At 53.3% G+C, this 23,896-nt stretch overlaps 18 non-coding genes across 18 annotated transcripts; 7 read left to right on the top strand and 11 right to left on the bottom strand.

Moving 5' to 3' along the window:
* The first annotated feature begins 423 nt into the window (after positions 1-423).
* On the top strand, positions 424-542 carry LOC138232068 (5S ribosomal RNA). The gene has a single exon (XR_011187027.1). It is a non-coding gene; the product is annotated as a 5S ribosomal RNA (ribosomal RNA).
* Positions 543-1,178: 636 nt separating this feature from the next.
* LOC138231879 (U1 spliceosomal RNA) lies at positions 1,179-1,342 on the bottom strand. The gene has a single exon (XR_011186842.1). It is a non-coding gene; the product is annotated as a U1 spliceosomal RNA (small nuclear RNA).
* A 1,807-nt stretch (positions 1,343-3,149) lies between these two features.
* LOC138232067 (5S ribosomal RNA) lies at positions 3,150-3,268 on the top strand. The gene has a single exon (XR_011187026.1). It is a non-coding gene; the product is annotated as a 5S ribosomal RNA (ribosomal RNA).
* Positions 3,269-3,904: 636 nt separating this feature from the next.
* On the bottom strand, positions 3,905-4,068 carry LOC138231893 (U1 spliceosomal RNA). Its single transcript, XR_011186856.1, has one exon. It is a non-coding gene; the product is annotated as a U1 spliceosomal RNA (small nuclear RNA).
* Positions 4,069-5,875: 1,807 nt separating this feature from the next.
* Positions 5,876-5,994, top strand: LOC138232082 (5S ribosomal RNA). The gene has a single exon (XR_011187041.1). It is a non-coding gene; the product is annotated as a 5S ribosomal RNA (ribosomal RNA).
* A 636-nt stretch (positions 5,995-6,630) lies between these two features.
* LOC138231878 (U1 spliceosomal RNA) lies at positions 6,631-6,794 on the bottom strand. Its single transcript, XR_011186841.1, has one exon. It is a non-coding gene; the product is annotated as a U1 spliceosomal RNA (small nuclear RNA).
* Positions 6,795-8,601: 1,807 nt separating this feature from the next.
* LOC138232066 (5S ribosomal RNA) lies at positions 8,602-8,720 on the top strand. Its single transcript, XR_011187025.1, has one exon. It is a non-coding gene; the product is annotated as a 5S ribosomal RNA (ribosomal RNA).
* Positions 8,721-9,356: 636 nt separating this feature from the next.
* LOC138231898 (U1 spliceosomal RNA) lies at positions 9,357-9,520 on the bottom strand. Its single transcript, XR_011186861.1, has one exon. It is a non-coding gene; the product is annotated as a U1 spliceosomal RNA (small nuclear RNA).
* Positions 9,521-11,304: 1,784 nt separating this feature from the next.
* LOC138232065 (5S ribosomal RNA) lies at positions 11,305-11,423 on the top strand. Its single transcript, XR_011187024.1, has one exon. It is a non-coding gene; the product is annotated as a 5S ribosomal RNA (ribosomal RNA).
* Positions 11,424-12,058: 635 nt separating this feature from the next.
* Positions 12,059-12,228, bottom strand: LOC138231912 (U1 spliceosomal RNA). Its single transcript, XR_011186874.1, has one exon. It is a non-coding gene; the product is annotated as a U1 spliceosomal RNA (small nuclear RNA).
* A 5,264-nt stretch (positions 12,229-17,492) lies between these two features.
* Positions 17,493-17,609, top strand: LOC138232038 (U5 spliceosomal RNA). The gene has a single exon (XR_011186997.1). It is a non-coding gene; the product is annotated as a U5 spliceosomal RNA (small nuclear RNA).
* A 230-nt stretch (positions 17,610-17,839) lies between these two features.
* Positions 17,840-17,981, top strand: LOC138231999 (U4 spliceosomal RNA). The gene has a single exon (XR_011186957.1). It is a non-coding gene; the product is annotated as a U4 spliceosomal RNA (small nuclear RNA).
* Positions 17,982-18,740: 759 nt separating this feature from the next.
* LOC138232047 (U5 spliceosomal RNA) lies at positions 18,741-18,855 on the bottom strand. Its single transcript, XR_011187006.1, has one exon. It is a non-coding gene; the product is annotated as a U5 spliceosomal RNA (small nuclear RNA).
* A 393-nt stretch (positions 18,856-19,248) lies between these two features.
* LOC138232054 (U5 spliceosomal RNA) lies at positions 19,249-19,362 on the bottom strand. The gene has a single exon (XR_011187013.1). It is a non-coding gene; the product is annotated as a U5 spliceosomal RNA (small nuclear RNA).
* A 389-nt stretch (positions 19,363-19,751) lies between these two features.
* Positions 19,752-19,870, bottom strand: LOC138232061 (U5 spliceosomal RNA). Its single transcript, XR_011187020.1, has one exon. It is a non-coding gene; the product is annotated as a U5 spliceosomal RNA (small nuclear RNA).
* Positions 19,871-20,261: 391 nt separating this feature from the next.
* Positions 20,262-20,378, bottom strand: LOC138232060 (U5 spliceosomal RNA). Its single transcript, XR_011187019.1, has one exon. It is a non-coding gene; the product is annotated as a U5 spliceosomal RNA (small nuclear RNA).
* A 391-nt stretch (positions 20,379-20,769) lies between these two features.
* Positions 20,770-20,886, bottom strand: LOC138232025 (U5 spliceosomal RNA). Its single transcript, XR_011186984.1, has one exon. It is a non-coding gene; the product is annotated as a U5 spliceosomal RNA (small nuclear RNA).
* A 391-nt stretch (positions 20,887-21,277) lies between these two features.
* On the bottom strand, positions 21,278-21,394 carry LOC138232059 (U5 spliceosomal RNA). The gene has a single exon (XR_011187018.1). It is a non-coding gene; the product is annotated as a U5 spliceosomal RNA (small nuclear RNA).
* Positions 21,395-23,896: the final 2,502 nt, after the last annotated feature.

Raw genomic sequence — 23,896 nt, 5'->3', positions numbered from 1 at the left:
GGTTCCCTCTCGGGGCCCTGCAACACAGCGGAAGGGCAGCGAGAAGGAGCCTCTTGCTCTGACGCCGCAAGGCCACAAGAGGGCGGAGGCGCCGCGCGCCCGGCCGACGTGTTGGACCGGTGCGCTTTACGTGCTGAAATAAACACGCGAAAGCCCCGAAATGTTTCCAGAGTGCTGTGCACTGGAGGTTTTTGTCTGGTGAAGACTTGCCTGGTGCTCCTCCGTGCAGATTATTTGTCCTCCTCCAGTGCGGGACGTGCCAACACAAGGGAGCGCATTCGCCAACATCCAGGCACGCAATGCGATTTGGAAAGCAGCTCCTTTTCAAAGAGTGGCACACGAACGATCCTTCAGTCCCGCTCGGGGGGCACGGAACCCCCGCCACACACAGCTTCAAGTAGCGAGTCAGGCGCCGGGGCTTTCGCTTACGGCCACACCACCCTGAACACGCCCGATCTCGTCTGATCTCGGAAGCTAAGCAGCGTCGGGCCTGGTTAGTACTTGGATGGGAGACTGCCTGGGAATACCAGGTGCTGTAAGCTTTTGCTCTCCCGGCCAGCAGGGGTCGCCGTTGGTGCCGTAGGCTTTGGGAGGAAAACCTGCAGGATGGAAAGGTGATCTATAGCCTCATCTCTAGAGATGTTTTGTTGCTGTGGCATGTGTGTGACCCATATTCAAAAAAAAAAACCCGTCTGTAAAACGAATATCGAAGCTGCCTCTAAATCTGCAAATGAAGATGAGTCGATAAACCACTCGTTTTCCGTATAACTAGACATATATTCATTTGTTACCGATTTCATTCATTGAGCACGGATACAATAGAGGTACAGCCATTCACTGTTTGACATGTCTGCACTGGTACAGAACCGAGCAATCAGAAAACGGGTGAAACTGTCTTTAGACTCAGCATACAGTACCGAGGCCCCCCATGACCAAATAAAGGCTAACCTCGATAATCAGCCTAAAGAACGCAGACTACAGCAAAACGACTGACTTTGAAAAGGGAATGAACGTCCGGAAGGAGTAGTGGAACTAGCTTGAGATGCTTCTCCGGACCCCTAACTAAAAGCCAGCGAGAACCAGCAGCGGCGTCCACTCCTGTCGAACCGGGATCCTTCCGCAGCCACGCAGCTCGTGGTGTCCTAACCCTCCCGTATCTGATTTTGGACCGAGCACATCAGGGGAGAGCGCGAACGCAGTCCCCCACTACCAGAAATTATGCAGTCGAGATTCCCACATTTGGGGAATTCGCAGGGGTCAGCACAGCCGGAGTGCAATGGCCAAGCCTCGCCCTGGGTGAACCTCCTTCTTGATCAAAGTATCTCCCCTGCCAGGTAAGTATGAGTTAAACAGGCCCCTGCAAGCGGCCCGCACCCACAGCACAAATCGCGCAGCCTAGGCCACCTCCTCGCCCCGCACGCCACCGCCTCCTGCTGGGCCCACTCTTTCACACACTCACACGCCACACTAACACTCAAAAGTGTGGGCAAAACGAGAAAACGAGCGCGCCGTTTCCTACACATCTGCAGTCGCCGTTGCGCATTCGCAGCATGTCCCGGGATGCAATTCGGCCTCATTTGCATAACTCCAGACCGGCAGATCGCCACGCAAGCTCGCGACGTGCGCCTGCCACACACCGAACAAACCTTTTCAGCAATTTCCAAAAAACGGGCCTGCTCGCCTGCCCACAAGGCTCCGTCTCTTACCTGCTCTCCAGAGCCTGCTGCCTTCTGTGCTTTTCTCTCGGCACCGCTGCAGTGCACACAACTCCTGCAGCGGGAGGGGGGGAGAAAGTTCCCACGCTCCGCCGCAGGGAAGGCTCACTCCGTGCGCACACGTCCTTTCGATGCCAGTCCAACAAGTGCTCCGCATTAGCTGCGTCGGGGCTCCGGCGTGTCGCACCTCACCTCACCTCGCACTGCCCCCTCCTTGAATGTCTGCCGTTGGGCATGCCCCGCTCTCCTCCGCCTTATCTTATCGCGTGTGAGCACCGACAATGGCCACAATGCCGGGGAATGGCACCTGTAAAGTGTTAATTGGGGCACAGGAACAGCCCGTCTCGTCTCGGGGGGGCCGGCTTCAGAGACAATACAGCAAACACAGCGGGGCGGGGGAAGAAGACGACACCACACATGCGGGTACATTCAGCTCCGGCGGGAACGAGACATTTGTCGGTCTTTTCAAGTGCCGAGAGCCGAGCAATCCTTCACTTGTATCGTTTCTCCCCGGTGACTAGATCTGGCCCTGCGACTCTCGACTGGGCTCACCCCCGGGGCAGCCCAGCAGGTGTGAGCCTGGCCGGCACCCGGATGGGAGATTCCACCCCGGAAAAACTCCGGTTGCTGCTGCTCCTGCAAGAGGTGTGACTGGGACCAGTAGGGAGCGCTCACCCTGCGGGCTGTGTGGCTCTCTTACGCCCCAGCCTCCTGATGGCGACACTCTGCTGCACAAACAGGCGCCGTCCTTCGGGGGAGGCGTCAAACCGAGGTCCCGACCCTCCTTGGCCATTAGGAAACCCCAGGGCGTCTCTCAAAAAGAGACGCCGGGGGTGTCCCTCTGGTGTTAGTGCTCCCCTTTACCCATCAGTCGGGGTCTCCTCCTAATCCCCGTCTCACCTGTAACAATCAATGACGAGGCCCCCCTGTCCGTGAGATTTAGTACTCGCGCAAGAGACCGGGGGCAGAGCGCGAACGCGGTCCCCCGCCCCCCACAAAGTGCGCGCTCCGGGTTCCCTCTCGGGGCCCTGCAACACAGCGGAAGGGCAGCGAGAAGGAGCCTCTTGCTCTGACGCCGCAAGGCCACAAGAGGGCGGAGGCGCCGCGCGCCCGGCCGACGTGTTGGACCGGTGCGCTTTACGTGCTGAAATAAACACGCGAAAGCCCCGAAATGTTTCCAGAGTGCTGTGCACTGGAGGTTTTTGTCTGGTGAAGACTTGCCTGGTGCTCCTCCGTGCAGATTGTTTGTCCTCCTCCAGTGCGGGACGTGCCAACACAAGGGAGCGCATTCGCCAACATCCAGGCACGCAATGCGATTTGGAAAGCAGCTCCTTTCCAAAGAGTGGCACACGAACGATCCTTCAGTCCCGCTCGGGGGGCACGGAACCCCCGCCACACACAGCTTCAAGTAGCGAGTCAGGCGCCGGGGCTTTCGCTTACGGCCACACCACCCTGAACACGCCCGATCTCGTCTGATCTCGGAAGCTAAGCAGCGTCGGGCCTGGTTAGTACTTGGATGGGAGACTGCCTGGGAATACCAGGTGCTGTAAGCTTTTGCTCTCCCGGCCAGCAGGGGTCGCCGTTGGTGCCGTAGGCTTTGGGAGGAAAACCTGCAGGATGGAAAGGTGATCTATAGCCTCATCTCTAGAGATGTTTTGTTGCTGTGGCATGTGTGTGACCCATATTCAAAAAAAAAAACCCGTCTGTAAAACGAATATCGAAGCTGCTTCTAAATCTGCAAATGAAGATGAGTCGATAAACCACTCGTTTTTCGTATAACTAGACATATATTCATTTGTTACCGATTTCATTCATTGAGCACGGATACAGTAGAGGTACAGCCATTCACTGTTTGACATGTCTGCACTGGTACAGAACCGAGCAATCAGAAAACGGGTGAAACTGTCTTTAGACTCAGCATACAGTACCGAGGCCCCCCATGACCAAATAAAGGCTAACCTCGATAATCAGCCTAAAGAACGCAGACTACAGCAAAACGACTGACTTTGAAAAGGGAATGAACGTCCGGAAGGAGTAGTGGAACTAGCTTGAGATGCTTCTCCGGACCCCTAACTAAAAGCCAGCGAGAACCAGCAGCGGCGTCCACTCCTGTCGAACCGGGATCCTTCCGCAGCCACGCAGCTCGTGGTGTCCTAACCCTCCCGTATCTGATTTTGGACCAAGCACATCAGGGGAGAGCGCGAACGCAGTCCCCCACTACCAGAAATTATGCAGTCGAGATTCCCACATTTGGGGAATTCGCAGGGGTCAGCACAGCCGGAGTGCAATGGCCAAGTCTCACCCTGGGTGAACCTCCTTCTTGATCAAAGTATCTCCCCTGCCAGGTAAGTATGAGTTAAACAGGCCCCTGCAAGCGGCCCGCACCCACAGCACAAATCGCGCAGCCTAGGCCACCTCCTCGCCCCGCACGCCACCGCCTCCTGCTGGGCCCACTCTTTCACACACTCACACGCCACACTAACACTCAAAAGTGTGGGCAAAACGAGAAAACGAGCGCGCCGTTTCCTACACATCTGCAGTCGCCGTTGCGCATTCGCAGCATGTCCCGGGATGCAATTCGGCCTCATTTGCATAACTCCAGACCGGTAGATCGCCACGCAAGCTCGCGACGTGCGCCTGCCACACACCGAACAAACCTTTTCAGCAATTTCCAAAAAACGGGCCTGCTCGCCTGCCCACAAGGCTCCGTCTCTTACCTGCTCTCCAGAGCCTGCTGCCTTCTGTGCTTTTCTCTCAGCACCGCTGCAGTGCACACAACTCCTGCAGCGGGAGGGGGGGAGAAAGTTCCCACGCTCCGCTGCAGGGAAGGCTCGCTCCGTGCGCACACGTCCTTTCGATGCCAGTCCAACAAGTGCTCCGCATTAGCTGCGTCGGGGCTCCGGCGTGTCGCACCTCACCTCACCTCGCACTGCCCCCTCCTTGAATGTCTGCCGCTGGGCATGCCCCGCTCTCCTCCGCCTTATCTTATCGCGTGTGAGCACCGACAATGGCCACAATGCCGGGGAATGGCACCTGTAAAGTGTTAATTGGGGCACAGGAACAGCCCGTCTCGTCTCGGGGGGGCCGGCTTCAGAGACAATACAGCAAACACAGCGGGGCGGGGGAAGAAGACGACACCACACATGCGGGTACATTCAGCTCCGGTGGGAACGAGACATTTGTCGGTCTTTTCAAGTGCCGAGAGCCGAGCAATCCTTCACTTGTATCGTTTCTCCCCGGTGACTAGATCTGGCCCTGCGACTCTCGACTGGGCTCACCCCCGGGGCAGCCCAGCAGGTGTGAGCCTGGCCGGCACCCGGATGGGAGATTCCACCCCGGAAAAGCTCCGGTTGCTGCTGCTCCTGCAAGAGGTGTGACTGGGACCAGTAGGGAGCGCTCACCCTGCGGGCTGTGTGGCTCTCTTACGCCCCAGGCTCCTGATGGCGACACTCTGCTGCACAAACAGGCGCCGTCCTTCGGGGGAGGCGTCAAACCGAGGTCCCGACCCTCCTTGGCCATTAGGATACCCCAGGGCGTCTCTCAAAAAGAGACGCCGGGGGTGTCCCTCTGGTGTTAGTGCTCCCCTTTACCCATCAGTCGGGGTCTCCTCCTAATCCCCGTCTCACCTGTAACAATCAATGACGAGGCCCCCCTGTCCGTGAGATTTAGTACTCGCGCAAGAGACCGGGGGCAGAGCGCGAACGCGGTCCCCCGCCCCCCACAAAGTGTGCGCTCCGGGTTCCCTCTCGGGGCCCTGCAACACAGCGGAAGGGCAGCGAGAAGGAGCCTCTTGCTCTGACGCCGCAAGGCCACAAGAGGGCGGAGGCGCCGCGCGCCCGGCCGACGTGTTGGACCGGTGCGCTTTACGTGCTGAAATAAACACGCGAAAGCCCCGAAATGTTTCCAGAGTGCTGTGCACTGGAGGTTTTTGTCTGGTGAAGACTTGCCTGGTGCTCCTCCGTGCAGATTATTTGTCCTCCTCCAGTGCGGGACGTGCCAACACAAGGGAGCGCATTCGCCAACATCCAGGCACGCAATGCGATTTGGAAAGCAGCTCCTTTCCAAAGAGTGGCACACGAACGATCCTTCAGTCCCGCTCGGGGGGCACGGAACCCCCGCCACACACAGCTTCAAGTAGCGAGTCAGGCGCCGGGGCTTTCGCTTACGGCCACACCACCCTGAACACGCCCGATCTCGACTGATCTCGGAAGCTAAGCAGCGTCGGGCCTGGTTAGTACTTGGATGGGAGACTGCCTGGGAATACCAGGTGCTGTAAGCTTTTGCTCTCCCGGCCAGCAGGGGTCGCCGTTGGTGCCGTAGGCTTTGGGAGGAAAACCTGCAGGATGGAAAGGTGATCTATAGCCTCATCTCTAGAGATGTTTTGTTGCTGTGGCATGTGTGTGACCCATATTCAAAAAAAAAAACCCGTCTGTAAAACGAATATCGAAGCTGCCTCTAAATCTGCAAATGAAGATGAGTCGATAAACCACTCGTTTTCCGTATAACTAGACATATATTCATTTGTTACCGATTTCATTCATTGAGCACGGATACAATAGAGGTACAGCCATTCACTGTTTGACATGTCTGCACTGGTACAGAACCGAGCAATCAGAAAACGGGTGAAACTGTCTTTAGACTCAGCATACAGTACCGAGGCCCCCCATGACCAAATAAAGGCTAACCTCGATAATCAGCCTAAAGAACGCAGACTACAGCAAAACGACTGACTTTGAAAAGGGAATGAACATCCGGAAGGAGTAGTGGAACTAGCTTGAGATGCTTCTCCGGACCCCTAACTAAAAGACAGCGAGAACCAGCAGCGGCGTCCACTCCTGTCGAACCGGGATCCTTCCGCAGCCACGCAGCTCGTGGTGTTCTAACCCTCCCGTATCTGATTTTGGACCGAGCACATCAGGGGAGAGCGCGAACGCAGTCCCCCACTACCAGAAATTATGCAGTCGAGATTCCCACATTTGGGGAATTCGCAGGGGTCAGCACAGCCGGAGTGCAATGGCCAAGCCTCGCCCTGGGTGAACCTCCTTCTTGATCAAAGTATCTCCCCTGCCAGGTAAGTATGAGTTAAACAGGCCCCTGCAAGCGGCCCGCACCCACAGCACAAATCGCGCAGCCTAGGCCACCTCCTCGCCCCGCACGCCACCGCCTCCTGCTGGGCCCACTCTTTCACACACTCACACGCCACACTAACACTCAAAAGTGTGGGCAAAACGAGAAAACGAGCGCGCCGTTTCCTACACATCTGCAGTCGCCGTTGCGCATTCGCAGCATGTCCCGGGATGCAATTCGGCCTCATTTGCATAACTCCAGACCGGCAGATCGCCACGCAAGCTCGCGACGTGCGCCTGCCACACACCGAACAAACCTTTTCAGCAATTTCCAAAAAACGGGCCTGCTCGCCTGCCCACAAGGCTCCGTCTCTTACCTGCTCTCCAGAGCCTGCTGCCTTCTGTGCTTTTCTCTCGGCACCGCTGCAGTGCACACAACTCCTGCAGCGGGAGGGGGGGAGAAAGTTCCCACGCTCCGCCGCAGGGAAGGCTCACTCCGTGCGCACACGTCCTTTCGATGCCAGTCCAACAAGTGCTCCGCATTAGCTGCGTCGGGGCTCCGGCGTGTCGCACCTCACCTCACCTCGCACTGCCCCCTCCTTGAATGTCTGCCGCTGGGCATGCCCCGCTCTCCTCCGCCTTATCTTATCGCGTGTGAGCACCGACAATGGCCACAATGCCGGGGAATGGCACCTGTAAAGTGTTAATTGGGGCACAGGAACAGCCCGTCTCGTCTCGGGGGGGCCGGCTTCAGAGACAATACAGCAAACACAGCGGGGCGGGGGAAGAAGACGACACCACACATGCGGGTACATTCAGCTCCGGCGGGAACGAGACATTTGTCGGTCTTTTCAAGTGCCGAGAGCCGAGCAATCCTTCACTTGTATCGTTTCTCCCCGGTGACTAGATCTGGCCCTGCGACTCTCGACTGGGCTCACCCCCGGGGCAGCCCAGCAGGTGTGAGCCTGGCCGGCACCCGGATGGGAGATTCCACCCCGGAAAAACTCCGGTTGCTGCTGCTCCTGCAAGAGGTGTGACTGGGACCAGTAGGGAGCGCTCACCCTGCGGGCTGTGTGGCTCTCTTACGCCCCAGCCTCCTGATGGCGACACTCTGCTGCACAAACAGGCGCCGTCCTTCGGGGGAGGCGTCAAACCGAGGTCCCGACCCTCCTTGGCCATTAGGAAACCCCAGGGCGTCTCTCAAAAAGAGACGCCGGGGGTGTCCCTCTGGTGTTAGTGCTCCCCTTTACCCATCAGTCGGGGTCTCCTCCTAATCCCCGTCTCACCTGTAACAATCAATGACGAGGCCCCCCTGTCCGTGAGATTTAGTACTCGCGCAAGAGACCGGGGGCAGAGCGCGAACGCGGTCCCCCGCCCCCCACAAAGTGCGCGCTCCGGGTTCCCTCTCGGGGCCCTGCAACACAGCGGAAGGGCAGCGAGAAGGAGCCTCTTGCTCTGACGCCGCAAGGCCACAAGAGGGCGGAGGCGCCGCGCGCCCGGCCGACGTGTTGGACCGGTGCGCTTTACGTGCTGAAATAAACACGCGAAAGCCCCGAAATGTTTCCAGAGTGCTGTGCACTGGAGGTTTTTGTCTGGTGAAGACTTGCCTGGTGCTCCTCCGTGCAGATTGTTTGTCCTCCTCCAGTGCGGGACGTGCCAACACAAGGGAGCGCATTCGCCAACATCCAGGCACGCAATGCGATTTGGAAAGCAGCTCCTTTCCAAAGAGTGGCACACGAACGATCCTTCAGTCCCGCTCGGGGGGCACGGAACCCCCGCCACACACAGCTTCAAGTAGCGAGTCAGGCGCCGGGGCTTTCGCTTACGGCCACACCACCCTGAACACGCCCGATCTCGTCTGATCTCGGAAGCTAAGCAGCGTCGGGCCTGGTTAGTACTTGGATGGGAGACTGCCTGGGAATACCAGGTGCTGTAAGCTTTTGCTCTCCCGGCCAGCAGGGGTCGCCGTTGGTGCCGTAGGCTTTGGGAGGAAAACCTGCAGGATGGAAAGGTGATCTATAGCCTCATCTCTAGAGATGTTTTGTTGCTGTGGCATGTGTGTGACCCATATTCAAAAAAAAAAACCCGTCTGTAAAACGAATATCGAAGCTGCTTCTAAATCTGCAAATGAAGATGAGTCGATAAACCACTCGTTTTTCGTATAACTAGACATATATTCATTTGTTACCGATTTCATTCATTGAGCACGGATACAGTAGAGGTACAGCCATTCACTGTTTGACATGTCTGCACTGGTACAGAACCGAGCAATCAGAAAACGGGTGAAACTGTCTTTAGACTCAGCATACAGTACCGAGGCCCCCCATGACCAAATAAAGGCTAACCTCGATAATCAGCCTAAAGAACGCAGACTACAGCAAAACGACTGACTTTGAAAAGGGAATGAACGTCCGGAAGGAGTAGTGGAACTAGCTTGAGATGCTTCTCCGGACCCCTAACTAAAAGCCAGCGAGAACCAGCAGCGGCGTCCACTCCTGTCGAACCGGGATCCTTCCGCAGCCACGCAGCTCGTGGTGTCTTAACCCTCCCGTATCTGATTTTGGACCAAGCACATCAGGGGAGAGCGCGAACGCAGTCCCCCACTACCAGAAATTATGCAGTCGAGATTCCCACATTTGGGGAATTCGCAGGGGTCAGCACAGCCGGAGTGCAATAGCCAAGTCTCGCCCTGGGTGAACCTCCTTCTTGATCAAAGTATCTCCCCTGCCAGGTAAGTATGAGTTAAACAGGCCCCTGCAAGCGGCCCGCACCCACAGCACAAATCGCGCAGCCTAGGCCACCTCCTCGCCCCGCACGCCACCGCCTCCTGCTGGGCCCACTCTTTCACACACTCACACGCCACACTAACACTCAAAAGTGTGGGCAAAACGAGAAAACGAGCGCGCCGTTTCCTACACATCTGCAGTCGCCGTTGCGCATTCGCAGCATGTCCCGGGATGCAATTCGGCCTCATTTGCATAACTCCAGACCGGCAGATCGCCACGCAAGTTCGCGACGTGCGCCTGCCACACACCGAACAAACCTTTTCAGCAATTTCCAAAAAACGGGCCTGCTCGCCTGCCCACAAGGCTCCGTCTCTTACCTGCTCTCCAGAGCCTGCTGCCTTCTGTGCTTTTCTCTCGGCACCGCTGCAGTGCACACAACTCCTGCAGCGGGAGGGGGGGAGAAAGTTCCCACGCTCCGCCGCAGGGAAGGCTCGCTCCGTGCGCACACGTCCTTTCGATGCCAGTCCAACAAGTGCTCCGCATTAGCTGCGTCGGGGCTCCGGCGTGTCGCACCTCACCTCACCTCGCCCTACCCCCTCCTTGAATGTCTGCCGCTGGGCATGCCCCGCTCTCCTCCGCCTTATCTTATCGCGTGTGAGCACCGACAATGGCCACAATGCCGGGGAATGGCACCTGTAAAGTGTTAATTGGGGCACAGGAACAGCCCGTCTCGTCTCGGGGGGGCCGGCTTCAGAGACAATACAGCAAACACAGCGGGGCGGGGGAAGAAGACGACACCACACATGCGGGTACATTCAGCTCCGGCGGGAACGAGACATTTGTCGGTCTTTTCAAGTGCCGAGAGCCGAGCAATCCTTCACTTGTATCGTTTCTCCCCGGTGACTAGATCTGGCCCTGCGACTCTCGACTGGGCTCACCCCCGGGGCAGCCCAGCAGGTGTGAGCCTGGCCGGCACCCGGATAGGAGATTCCACCCCGGAAAAGCTCCGGTTGCTGCTGCTCCTGCAAGAGGTGTGACTGGGACCAGTAGGGAGCGCTCACCCTGCGGGCTGTGTGGCTCTCTTACGCCCCAGCCTCCTGATGGCGACACTCTGCTGCACAGAGGTCAAACCGAGGTCCCGACCCTCCTTGGCCATTAGGAAACCCCAGGGCGTCTCTCAAAAAGAGACGCCGGGGGTGTCCCTCTGGTGTTAGTGCTCCCCTTTACCCATCAGTCGGGGTCTCCTCCTAATCCCCGTCTCACCTGTATCAATCAATGACGAGGCCCCCCTGTCCGTGAGATTTAGTACTCGCGCAAGAGACCGGGGGCAGAGCGCGAACGCGGTCCCCCGCCCCCCACAAAGTGCGCGCTCCGGGTTCCCTCTCGGGGCCCTGCAACACAGCGGAAGGGCAGCGAGAAGGAGCCTCTTGCTCTGATGCCGCAAGGCCACAAGAGGGCGGAGGCGCCGCGCGCCTGGCCGACGTGTTGGACCGGTGCGCTTTACGTGCTGAAATAAACACGCGAAAGCCCCGAAATGTTTCCAGAGTGCTGTGCACTGGAGGTTTTTGTCTGGTGAAGACTTGCCTGGTGCTCCTCCGTGCAGATTGTTTGTCCTCCTCCAGTGCGGGACGAGTCAACACAAGGGAGCGCATTCGCCAATATCCAGGCACGCAATGCGATTTGGAAAGCAGCTCCTTTCCAAAGAGTTGCACACGAACGATCCTTCAGTCCCGCTCGGGGGGCACGGAACCCCCGCCACACACAGCTTCAAGTAGCGAGTCAGGCGGCGGGGCTTTTGCTTACGGCCACACCACCCTGAACACGCCCGATCTCGTCTGATCTCGGAAGCTAAGCAGCGTCGGGCCTGGTTAGTACTTGGATGGGAGACTGCCTGGGAATACCAGGTGCTGTAAGCTTTTGCTCTCCCGGCCAGCAGGGGTCGCCGTTGGTGCCGTAGGCTTTGGGAGGAAAACCTGCAGGATGGAAAGGTGATCTATAGCCTCATCTCTAGAGATGTTTTGTTGCTGTGGCATGTGTGTGACCCATATTCAAAAAAAAAAACCCGTCTGTAAAACGAATATCGAAGCTGCCTCTAAATCTGCAAATGAAGATGAGTCGATAAACCACTCGTTTTTCGTATAACTAGACATATATTCATTTGTTACCGATTTCATTCATTGAGCACGGATACAGTAGAGGTACAGCCATTCACTGTTTTCATGTCTGCACTGGTACAGAACCGAGCAATCAGAAAACGGGTGAAACTGTCTTTAGACTCAGCATACAGTACCGAGGCCCCCCATGACCAAATAAAGGCTAACCTCGATAATCAGCCTAAAGAACGCAGACTACAGCAAAACGACTGACTTTGAAAAGGGAATGAACGTCCGGAAGGAGTAGTGGAACTAGCTTGAGATGCTTCTCCGGACCCCTAACTAAAAGCCAGCGAGAACCAGCAGCGGCGTCCACTCCTGTCGAACCGGGATCCTTCCGCAGCCACGCAGCTCGTGGTGTCCTAACCCTCCCGTATCTGATTTTGGACCAAGCACATCAGGGGAGAGCGCGAACGCAGTCCCCCACTACCAGAAATTATGCAGTCGAGATTCCCACATTTGGGGAATTCGCAGGGGTCAGCACAGCCGGAGTGCAATGGCCGAGCCTCGCCCTGGGTGAACCGATTTCGATTTTTAAGAACTTTATTTTCTTTTCACAAAAAAATACAGGACATCACAAATCAGAAAGCTTTACATTCATATACATACTTAAAACAGTATATATGATCACATCTCATTACATTTTGACATGGTAACAGTTACATAGCAACAATTTTCTTTTTTTCTGGTGCAAATCACATTCTTTACTTAAACTTGATAATGTTTTTCACAGTTTCTTGAGATATTGACCTATGCTCTCTATTTCCCACAGATTTTCTGCTTCCTCCCTCCCTTCTCTCCACAGATCTCTGAGGTAATAGTTCTCTCGGGTGATGAACAGGGCCAGGCTACCTGCTGCCTTGACTGGGATCTCGATGCCTTTGAACAGCCCCATGTTCCTCACTCTCCACAGGGCAACTTTCCCACTGTTCACCACGGCCCAGATCCTGTCAAACATGTCAGGAGGAAGTTTGACAGGAGAGATGCCGTATATGACGAAAGCAGCGGTCAGGGTAAATTGGGGCGAGAGAGCCAGCAACCAATCTTCAAACTGTGCCCAGAAGGCCTTAGCAAAAAAGCAGGACCACAGGAGATGGGATACAGTCTCCTCCTCGCCGCAGCCCACCCTAACGCAGCGAGGGCTGGGGGTGAGGCCCCTACGGTACAAGAAAGTTCGTACCGGTAAGCACTGGTGGACGACACTCCAGGCTAAATCTCTGTGAATGTTGCACAGAAACTTAGAGGATGTGTGTTTCCACACCTTCCTTGTTTGGGCTGATGTTAAAATGCCCACATGGGTCTGCCTATTGTTCTGGGGTGCAACGAAATCTTCCAGTTTTTGGACGCTGACATCTCGGAGGGGAATATGGCCAATTGGGTGAGATCTTAGAAAACTTTTAACTGTCCCATAAATTGCAGGGCATGTGTCAGAGAGTGGGACGTCCAGCTTGGGTCTGACACCCCACACTCTGAACACCTCCCTACCTACCCAGAGCCTGGAAAAATAAGTCCAGGTACGCGCTGCAGGTGCTGTTGCAAAGCCTCTCAGCACAGAGGCCAGGAAAATGCACAGCAGCTTCGTAGCAATATCTGGGACAGACTTCCCCCCTGAGGGTAGCGGCCTGTACATTATTTCCCTTCTGAGTCTTTCCTGCTTCCCACCCCATAGAAATTGAAACATCAATCTCCTCATCACCGCCGCAACACGGTGTGGGATTGGGAAGGTAGAAGCCAGAAAATTCAAGACAGGCAAGAGCTCGGCTTTGATGACCAGCACCTTCCCTGTCATGGTGAGGTCTCGGTCCTTCCATTGCATCAGTTTTTTGTTTAAGATTGGCAATTTGTTCTGCCAATTTACTGTTCCCATCTCTTCTCCAAAATACACCCCCAGGACCTTAATTCTCTTCTCTTGCAGCCTGAGATCATGTCCTTCTTTTGGCTCCCTCCAGTTCTGATAAAAAATCTCACTCTTAGATTTGTTAAATTTTGCGGAGGAAGCCAAAGAGAAACGATCACAGCACTGCAGAGCTCTGCTAATTGAGGCATTGTCAGAGAGGAGCAGGGTGACGTCATCCATGTATAGAGATGTCTTTACCTCTCCTCCCCCACTTCCAGGCACTGGTATCCCATTAATGGCCTGATCCTGGCGCAAGGCACAGGCTAAGGGCTCCATAGCCAAAACGCATAACAAGGGGGATAATGGGCAGCCCTGCCTCGCCCCTGAACAGACTTCAAAGGGGCGTGATCTATTGCCATTAACCATGACTCTGCTGTTGCTACCTGTGTACAGCAGGTTAATCCACTTTCTCATGATGGGGCCAAACTTCATGTGCTCAAGTCCCGATGTTAAGTACTGCCGGTTTAGGCGGTCAAAGGCCTTTTCTAGGTCTACACCTAAAATGCAAAGAGGGAGGGAGCGATCCTCAGAGTACAGACAGACATCCCTCAACAAGGCCAGGTTGTCGCTCATCAGGCGTCCTGCTATCCCACAAGTCTGTTCTTTCCCTACCAGTGAGGCCACTACATTTTGTAGGTGCAGGAAAAGGGCTTTGGACAGGATCTTAGTGTCCACGCCTAACAGGCTGAGGGGTCTCCAGTTCTTTATGTCATTTTTTGCTCCTTTCTTAAACAAGAGAGAGATAGTGCCTTCTCTTAAGGAGTCAGGCAGCAATTCTGTCTTATATCTTTCCTCGAATAGGACCAGTAGCGGATCCTGAAGCAGATCCCAAAAGGTGCAATAAAATTCTTTAGGGAGCCCGTCAGCACCTGGAGTTTTCCCCTTCTGTAAGCTCTCCATAGCCTGTCTCAGCTCTTCTACTGTCAAATCCCTCTCAAGTACTTCCCTATCTTCTTCACTCAAAACGTTTTCTAGCTTTGAGGTAAAAAAATGAATTTCTTCATCCTTTACCTCTGTAGAGCTGTACAGTCTTGAGTAGAAGGCCTTGGTGTAGGAGAGGATAGCACTCGGCTCTGTTCTCTCTCGTCCCTCCTCATCAACTACACTTTCCATGACAGACTTGGAGCCTACCACTTTCCTGAAAAAGAAGCGAGTACACTTCTCATTTTCTTCCAAGAACTGCACTCTGCCTCTTAACAGCACTCCTCGACTACTTTCTTCGGCTATGCTCCGGATGTCCTTTTTTAAAAGGGTGATATCCTCGAGCACATCGAAGCCACTGTGCAGCATCGTGTAGAGACGCTGCAGCTGCTTCTGTTTCCTGGCTAGCACTCCTCTCCGTCTGGCAGCAGCCTTCCTTCCCTCAGCCATGAAAAAGGCCTTTGTCCTCATCTTCACCTCCTCCCACCACTCTCCTACTGACCCGTACAGACACTGCAAGGACAGCCACTGTGATAGTTTCTCCTTGTAGCGGGATACTACCCCCTCGTTCTCTAGCAGCTTTGTGTTGAGTTTCCAGAGGCCTGGGCCAAAGACAGTCCCGCCCTGGAGTTCCACTCTACACCCTAAAGCCTGATGATCTGAGAAGAAGACAGGCTGAAGAGTGACCCCAACAACTTTCACTCTCTCTGAGACAAAGCAATAGTCAATTCTGGAGCTGCTATTCCTCCCTGACCATGCATATCCTGCTGTTGTGGGATATATACATCTATATGTGTCTGAGAGTTTAAAGTCTTGAACTAAGTTTTGCAGGGCCAGTGAGCTGGAATCCAATTTTATCGGAGAGCTAGACTGCCTGTCTGTGTGCTCTAAGATACAATTAAAATCCCCTCCCACTATCACGTCTGTGCTACTTAACAATAGGGGAGAGAGTGCCTTGAGTAGCTCCACCCTTCCTCCCACGTCAGTAGGACAATACACATTGATTAGCCGCAGGTTAACGGTCCCCCATTCCACATCCACACACAGCAACCTGCCATCTATGACCCTCTGAATACTTTTCAATTTGAAAGCCCATCCTTTGAAAAGAATGGCCACGCCAGAGGCTCTGTTGTTATTGTCCCCTGACCAAACAGAAGGCCCTTTATCCCACCTATCTTCAAAGCTTTTATACCTCTCTTGACAGGCTAAAGCACACTCCTGCAACATCAACACATCTCCCTCTCTCTGCTGGAGGTAATCAAAGACAGACTGGCATTTAACTCTGTCATTGATACCTCTGGTGTTAAGAGAAATTATGTTTAGAGCCATATTACATAAGAAAGTGGAACCAGTCTTTACAAAACACATTTCTCTTCGGTCTCACCTGTTACCTTCTTCTTTTTCTTTTTCTTCTTACCAATTTCCTGCCAGCCATCCTCTGAATGAGCCTTCATCAGGGTGGCAGCAGTAAAAGCATTCACGGAGTCCATTTCAAGGAAGGGGGTAGAGGGAGGGGTGGAGGGGTTCCAGCTGTCCCCATCGCCATTCTCTCCTTCCTCCTCGCTCGGGGAGAAAACAGAGTCATTTTTCCTTTTCCTCAAGTCCAGCTCCTGGGAGCACTGAGGGGAAAGGGGTGCAGCCGATGCACCAGTCTCCTCTTCCCCCTCACCCACCAGCTGTTGCAGATCCTCCGTGATGGACTGGATGGAGGAGAGGAGGGCATCTGTAGCACTTGCAGAGTCTGAGAAAAGCAGCTCCGCTGAATGCTGGGTATCGTCGCTGGACCCGCTCCACCGGGGGGCCCCACACTGGCCCTCGTTCTGAGGAGCAGGAGTGGGGGAGGGGTCCTCGCTGTTCTCGGGGGTTTTCAAACCCTCGTGCTTGTCTGGTGCAGTCTGCGGTTGTGGGAGCGTAGTGGATTTCTCTTCCACCGGCCCCGGAGCCACAGCAGGACTGATCCTGGCTGGAGGCTGAGACTCTTTGTCCAACAAGGGTTCTTTGTTTGACTTGTTGTTTGCTTTGGCTTTTCGGGCCGGTTTGGCTGAAACAAGCACTGCCTCATCCTTTCTCATTTTGAGTTTATTGGCGTAGGCGTGAGGGCAGTTCTTAAAAACGTGTCCTTCCGAGCCACATAAATTGCACTTTGGCAGCATTGAACAGTCAGAGGCTAAATGTCCCTGTTTGCCACAGGTCTTGCAGCATTTCACAGTGCAGGAAGATGCCAGGTGTCCCACAGCACCACAGCGCCGACACACCTTTGGTTGTCCCACATAAAAAACATAGCCATTGCAGGCGCCCAGCCGGATTGTAGAGGGCAGGTGCCTTAAGCCTCCATTTACATTGTCCGGTAGTAAGCGAACCTCGAATTTCCTTGCTCCTGTTTTTATACCGTCAACATCTCTAACCTCAGTTCCATGGTGGACGGTGCAGTACTGCTTAAGCCAGGTGTGAATGTCCTCCGTCTTTGCCAGTTCCGAGAACATAACAACATGCACCGTTTTCCTCTCTCTCTGTGTCAGAGGCTGCAAGTTGATCTTCTCAAGTGCAGGAACTTTCCCTCTTTTTGCCTCAAACACATCCACGCATTGTTCAAACAGAGGATAGGTACCAAATACAACCTCAAATGCTTTCTGACCTGGGAGAGCAAAGATGAAATCCAAGTGCCGAGGTTCAAAGCCAAGTTCCTTCTGTAACACTTTTCTGCTGAACTGCATACGATCCATGAAGAGGTCATCCAAAAGCTCAAAACGTACAGCATTCTTGCGGGACCCAAAGGTTGCCATCTCAAACTGCAAAACAAACACTGCTTCCACAAAACAAGAAAACAATCCAACTACTCCAACTACAGGCTGATCAAGGTATCTCCCCTGCCAGGTAAGCCAAGAGCCGCAGGCGATGAGCCCGGAGCTGAACGGGCCCCACTGGCTCGTTTGTAAGGCCAGGTGCATTGCCAACCACGACCGGCAGGGCAGAGGCCTTGAAGGCAGCCTGGGCTCCTGCAGCTGTCCAGCCACGCACTCTGGTTTCTCTTCATCTCGTACAAATCTTTTGCCTTTTACTAAAGATTTCCATGAAGAGGAGCATGAATGAGTTCCATACAATTTTTGTGCTTTCCTGCCTTCGGGTGGGGCGCAGCTGGGCTGGTCAAAGAGAGAAAACAAAACCGCTCACAATCACTCTTATTACTGCGACTGTGGCCGTCTGCTCTGCGAGTCCTCGGTCTCCGCCTGTCTGATTGGTGCTCTTTTCTTTGGGGGGCGGGAAGTGTCCGGCCGCAAATATGAAGCGTTACAGCAACGACATGCCATGAGACGATTGATAACGATTTCCATAGGATCCACGCGGTTGCCTGGCAACCGTCAGCTTTGCGCAGTGGCAGTATCGTAGCCTGTGAGGTTTAGCCGATGCGCGATTATTGCTAGTTGAAAACTTTTCCCAATACCCCGCTTCCGCCGGTTTGCAATACAATCGGCGAAAGCAATTCTTGACAGTCTCGTCAGAGACTGAGCAAGGTGTTTAAAGACAGATTTTGTCATGGTAACATCATGGTAGAAAGAAACAAGCTTGTTACGTCTCAACAGAAACACTCTTTAGCTCTTTCAGCGTTATGCAGAGAACAGCGTCTGTCGAGATCACTTTTGAGTCAGCGCGAAACGCCGTGTGCTGTCAGTTTGATTTCATATTGCTCGTAGCGGTGCCCGGCTTTTGTCTGTCAAACGTTAGGTTGCCCTTCTTCATGCTGCATCGTCGGCATGAGTGGAGCTTTTTAAACGTCTGTACTTACTGCGCCTCATAAGAAATCGTTTGTCCCCGTTCAAAACAGATTGTGCGATGTCCTGCAGCGTTCGCAAAGCAAACCATTGACAGTTTGAAAGAGGAATTTATTCTGCTTCCTGTGCGTGCAGTAGTTACAAAGTTGAACGTCTTTACACGATCTGCCGCAGATCTTACAAACGAGCCAGTGGGGCCCGTTCAGCTCGGGGCTCATCGCCTGCGGCTCACGGCTTGCGAGCGTGCCCAATCCGTGCGATAACTCGGAAAACACCCGGCCACACTGTGCCGGAAACGACGCACTCTGGGAAGCCGCTATGCAAAGCGAGGTCCCAAGATCCCCTGCGGCCGGACACTTCCCGCCCCCCAAAGAAAAGAGCGCCAATCAGACGGCCGGAGACCGAGGACTCGCGGAGCAGACGGCCACAATCACCATTACAAGAGCGATTGCGAACGTGCTTGTTTTCTCTCTTTGACCAGCCCAGCTGCCCGCCACCCGAAAGCAGGAAATCACAAAAATTTCAGGGAACTCATTTGTGCTCCTCTCCACGGAAATCTTTAGTAAAAGGCGAAAGAGTTGTACGAGATGAAAAGAAACCAGAGTGCATGGCTGCACAGCTGCAGGAGCCCAGGCCGCCTTCAAGGCCTCTGCCCTGCCGGTCGTGGTTGGCAATACACCTGGCCTTACAAACGAGCCAGTGGGGCCCGTTCAGCTCCGGGCTCATCGCCTGCGGCTCACGGTTTGCGAGCGTGCCCAATCCGTGCGATAACTCGGAAAACACCCGGCCACACTGTGCCGGAAACGACGCACTCTGGGAAGCCGCTATGCAGGCAAGGTCCCAAGATCCCCTGCGGCCGGACACTTCCCGCCCCCCAAAGAAAAGAGCGCCAATCAGACGGCCGGAGACCGAGGACTCGCGGAGCAGACGGCCACAATCACCATTACAAGAGCGATTGCGAACGTGCTTGTTTTCTCTCTTTGACCAACCCAGCTGCGCCGCACCCGAAGGCAGAGAAGCACAAAAATTGCATGGAACTCATTCATGCGCCTCTCCACGGAAATCTTTAGTAAAAGGCGAAAGATTCGTATGAGATGAAGAGAAACCAGAGTGCGTGGCTGCACAGCTGCAGGAGCCCAGGCCGCCTTCAAAGCCTCTGCGCTGCCGGTCATGGTTGGCAATGCACCTGGCCTTACAAACTAGCCAGTGGGGCCCGTTCAGCTCCGGGCTCATCGCCTGCGGCTCTCAGCTTGCGGCCGTGCCCAATCCGTGCGATAAGTCGGAAAACACCCAGCCACACTGTGCCGGAAACGACGCACTCTGGGAAGCCGCTATGAAAAGCGAGGTCCCAAGATCCCCTGCGGCCGGACACTTCCCGCCCCCCAAAGAAAAGAGCGCCAATCAGACGGCCGGAGACCGAGGACTCGCGGAGCAGACGGCCACAATCACCATTACAAGAGCGATTGCGAACGTGCTTGTTTTCTCTCTTTGACCAGCCCAGCTGCCCGCCACCAGAAAGCAGGGAAGCACAAAAACTGCAGGGAACTCATTCGTGCTCCTCTCCATGGAAATTTTTAGTAAATGGCGAAAGATTTGTACGAGATGAAGAGAAACCAGAGTGCGTGGCTGCACAGCTGCAGGAGCCCAGGCCGCCTTCAAGGCCTCTGCCCTGCCGGTCGTGGTTGGCAATACACCTGGCCTTACAAACGAGCCAGTGGGGCCCGTTCAGCTCCGGGCTCATCGCCTGCGGCTCACGGCTTGCGAGCGTGCCCAATCCGTGCGATAACTCGGAAAACACCCGGCCACACTGTGCCGGAAACGACGCACTCTGGGAAGCCGCTATGCAAAGCGAGGTCCCAAGATCCCCTGCGGCCGGACACTTCCCGCCCCCCAAAGAAAAGAGCGCCAATCAGACGGCCGGAGACCGAGGACTCGCGGAGCAGACGGCCACAATCGCCATAACAAGACCGATTGCGAGCGTTTTTGTTTTCTCTCTTTGACCAGCCCAGCTGCGCCCCACCCGAAAGCAGAGAAGCACAAATATTGCATGGAACTCATTCATGCTTCTCTCCGCGGGAATCTTTAGTAAAAGACGAAAGATTTGTACGAAATGAAGAGAAACCAGAGTGCGTGGCTGCACAGCTGCAGGAGCCCAGTCCGCCTTTAAAGCCTCTGCGCTGCCGGTCGTGGTTTGCAATGCACCTGGCCTTACAAACGAGCCAGTGGGGCCCGTTCAGCTCCGGGCTCATCGCCTGCGGCTCACGGCTTGCGAGCGTGCCCAATCCGTGCGATAACTCGGAAAACACCCGGCCACACTGTGCCGGAAACGACGCACTCTGGGAAGCCGCTATGCAAAGCGAGGTCCCAAGATCCCCTGCGGCCGGACACTTCCCACCCCCCAAAGAAAAGAGCGCCAATCAGACGGCCGGAGACCGAGGACTCGCGGAGCAGACTGCCACAATCGCCATAACAAGACCGATTGCGAGCGTTTTTGTTTTCTCTCTTTGACCAGCCAGGCTGCGCCCCACCCGAAGGCAGGGAAGCACAAAAATTGCGTGGAACTCATTCATGCTTCTCTCCACGGAAATCTTTAGTAAAAGGCGAAAGATTCGTACGAGATGAAGAGAAACCAGAGTGCGTGGCTGCACAGCTGCAGGAGCCCAGGCCGCCTTCAAAGCCTCTGCGCTGCCGGTCATGGTTGGCAATACACCTGGCCTTACAAACGAGCCAGTGGGGCCTGTTCAGCTCCGGGCTCATCGCCTGCGGCTCTCAGCTTGCGGCCGTGCCCAATCCGTGCGATAAGTCGGAAAACACCCAGCCACACTGTGCCGGAAACGACGCACTCTGGGAAGCCGCTATGCAAAGCGAGGTCCCAAGATCCCCTGCGGCCGGACACTTCCCGCCCCCCAAAGAAAAGAGCGCCAATCAGACAGCCGGAGACCGAGGACTCGCGGAGCAGACGGCCACAATTGCCATAACAAGAGTGATTGCGAACGTTTTTGTTTTCTCTCTTTGACCAGCCAGGCTGCGCCCCACCCGAAGGCAGGGAAGCACAAAAATTGCATGGAACTTATTCATGCTCCTCTCCACGGATATCTTTAATAAAAGGCGAAAGATTTGTACGAGATGAAGAGAAACCAGAGTGCGTGGCTGCACAGCTGCAGGAGCCCAGACCGCCTTCAAAGCCTCTGCGCTGCCGGTCGTGGTTGGCAATGCACCTGGCCTTACAAACTAGCCAGTGGGGCCCGTTCAGCCCCGGGCTCATCGCCTGCGGCTCTCGGCTTGTGGGCGTGCCCAATCCGTGCGATAACTCGGAAAACACCCGGCCACACTGTGTCGGAAACAACGCACTGTAAGGCACCTTGAAGCGTGCACCCCCAACATTCTTCTTTGCACATCTGTGAAAGGTAAACTCTTGAGCAAACTCTGAACCAGCTCTAAGGAAACTAATCCGATTAGACGTTACTTTGACTCATCCTTTAAGGGACCCTTGATAATTGGAGAAATCAATGATTTCGAATGAATTCTGTATGCGTCAAAAGACAGCTATACACAGAAAACATGCAGGACACTGCTCATGATGTTTCCCGAGCCGAAACACAGTGCGTTTTTCCAAGCCATCTGACAAAGCCCGCCCACTGAAAACTGCAGCAGATCGTGTAAAGACGTTTAACTTTGTAACTACTGCACGCACAGGAAGCAGAATAAATTCCTCTTTTCAAACTGTCAAAGGTTTGCTTTGCGAACGCTGCAGGACATCGCAAAATCTCTTTTGAACGGGGACAAACGATTTCTTATGGGGCGCAGTAAGTACAGACGTTTAAAAAGCTCCACTCATGCCGTCGATGCAGCATGAAGAAGCGCAACCTAACGTTTGACAGACAAAAGCCGGGCGCCGCTACGAGCAATATGAAATCAAACTGACAGCACACGGCGTTTCGCGCTGACTCAAAAGTGATCTCGACAGACGCTGTTCTCTGCATAACACTGAAAGAGCTAAAGAGCGTTTCTGTTGAGACGTAACCCAGTGGGCAAAAGACGTATAATATACGTCTATTAAACGCATACCTTAGACGTCTAAATGTGGTCTGCAATTCGTCTAGAATGAAATTCTAATATACGTCTATTGTTATACGTCAATTATACGTCTATGATTAGATGTTCATTATACGTAAATGGTTGGAGTTCTATTATACGGATAAATTTAGAGGACTATTATACATATATGGTAGGAGTTCCGGATAACTTTAGAGGACTATTCTACGTATATGGTTGGAGGTCTATTATACGGATAACTTTAGAGGTCTATTATACGTATATGGGTAGAGGTCTATTATACGGATAACTTTAGAGGTCTATTATATGTATATGGTTAGAGGTCTATTATACGGATAACTTTAGAGGTCTATTATACGTATATGGGTAGAGGTCTATTATACATCAAAGTTAGGTTTTACAGGTGTAGAAACTAGTAAATCAACCCAATGATTTGGTTTAGAAATTTATTCTGAAAATACACATTCACACCTGAAAAATATGTATTTCAAATTATACATTGTATACAATCAATCAACAATCAACATATGGGCAATAATCATAAAAAACACAACTAGTCTTAAACTTCAGCTACAAATTCTGGTAATATGGCAATATACAGTATAGTAACGGCAAACACAAACTAATTACATTAACACACTAACTCAAAACCACATTTTGATTCAAATATACATTTTAAAATGTACAACTTCTATATTTCCAAGAAAAAAAATATTACAATGGAAGTTAAGACGATTTTTGTCCACTATTTGCAAACCCTGTGTAATTGTCCTAACAGTTAGAACCAAAAACCTAGTATTTTCAGTGTCCAGATCTCCTGGCCCCCTGCCTTGCATATGCATTCTTCAAGTAACACATTGCGTGCTCCTTTATTTCTTTTTCTGCTGATTTAGGGCGGGACTTCAGCACCGCAGCTAGGAGAAAATTATATAATATTACTTCCCAAATTAATGATGATTAATATCTTCTTTAGTATAATCTAAAAAATGAACGGTTTACTAAGCTCAAAGCTGAAATAAATGTATAAAATTTGGCTTGCATCATAGAAGTTGAGCAATAAAGTCTGTCCTAATTAAAGAGTACCCAAAGTTTGAAAGTACAACATAGAATAAGAATAGAGAAACGGCAAAACGATTTAGTGTCATCTTCCCCATTCACACCATTCCCCATTTCGAATGAATTCTGTATGCGTTAAAAGACAGCTATACACAGAAAACATGCAGGACACTGCTCACGATGTTTGCCGAGCCGAAACACAGTGCGTTTTTCCAAGCCATTTGACAACGCCCGCCCACTGAAAACTGCAGCAGATCGTGTAAAGACGTTCAACTTTGTAACTACTGCACGCACAGGAAGCAGAATAAATTCCTCTTTTCAAACTGTCAAAGGTTTGCTTTGCGAACGCTGCAGGACATCGCACAACCTCTTTTGAACGGGGACAAACGATTTCTTATGGGGCGCAGTAAGTACAGACGTTTAAAAAGCTCCACTATTTTATGTGCCATTTTTTGCTTATTCACTTACTATTTTAATCAAAATAATATTAAGAAAGATCTGTATGTATTCAGATAGTATTATTATTGTTCATACTT

Source organism: Lepisosteus oculatus, unplaced genomic scaffold (assembly GCF_040954835.1).
Source record: "Lepisosteus oculatus isolate fLepOcu1 unplaced genomic scaffold, fLepOcu1.hap2 HAP2_SCAFFOLD_62, whole genome shotgun sequence".
NCBI lineage: Eukaryota > Metazoa > Chordata > Actinopteri > Semionotiformes > Lepisosteidae > Lepisosteus > Lepisosteus oculatus.
This window is presented reverse-complemented; position numbering and strand designations above follow the sequence as displayed.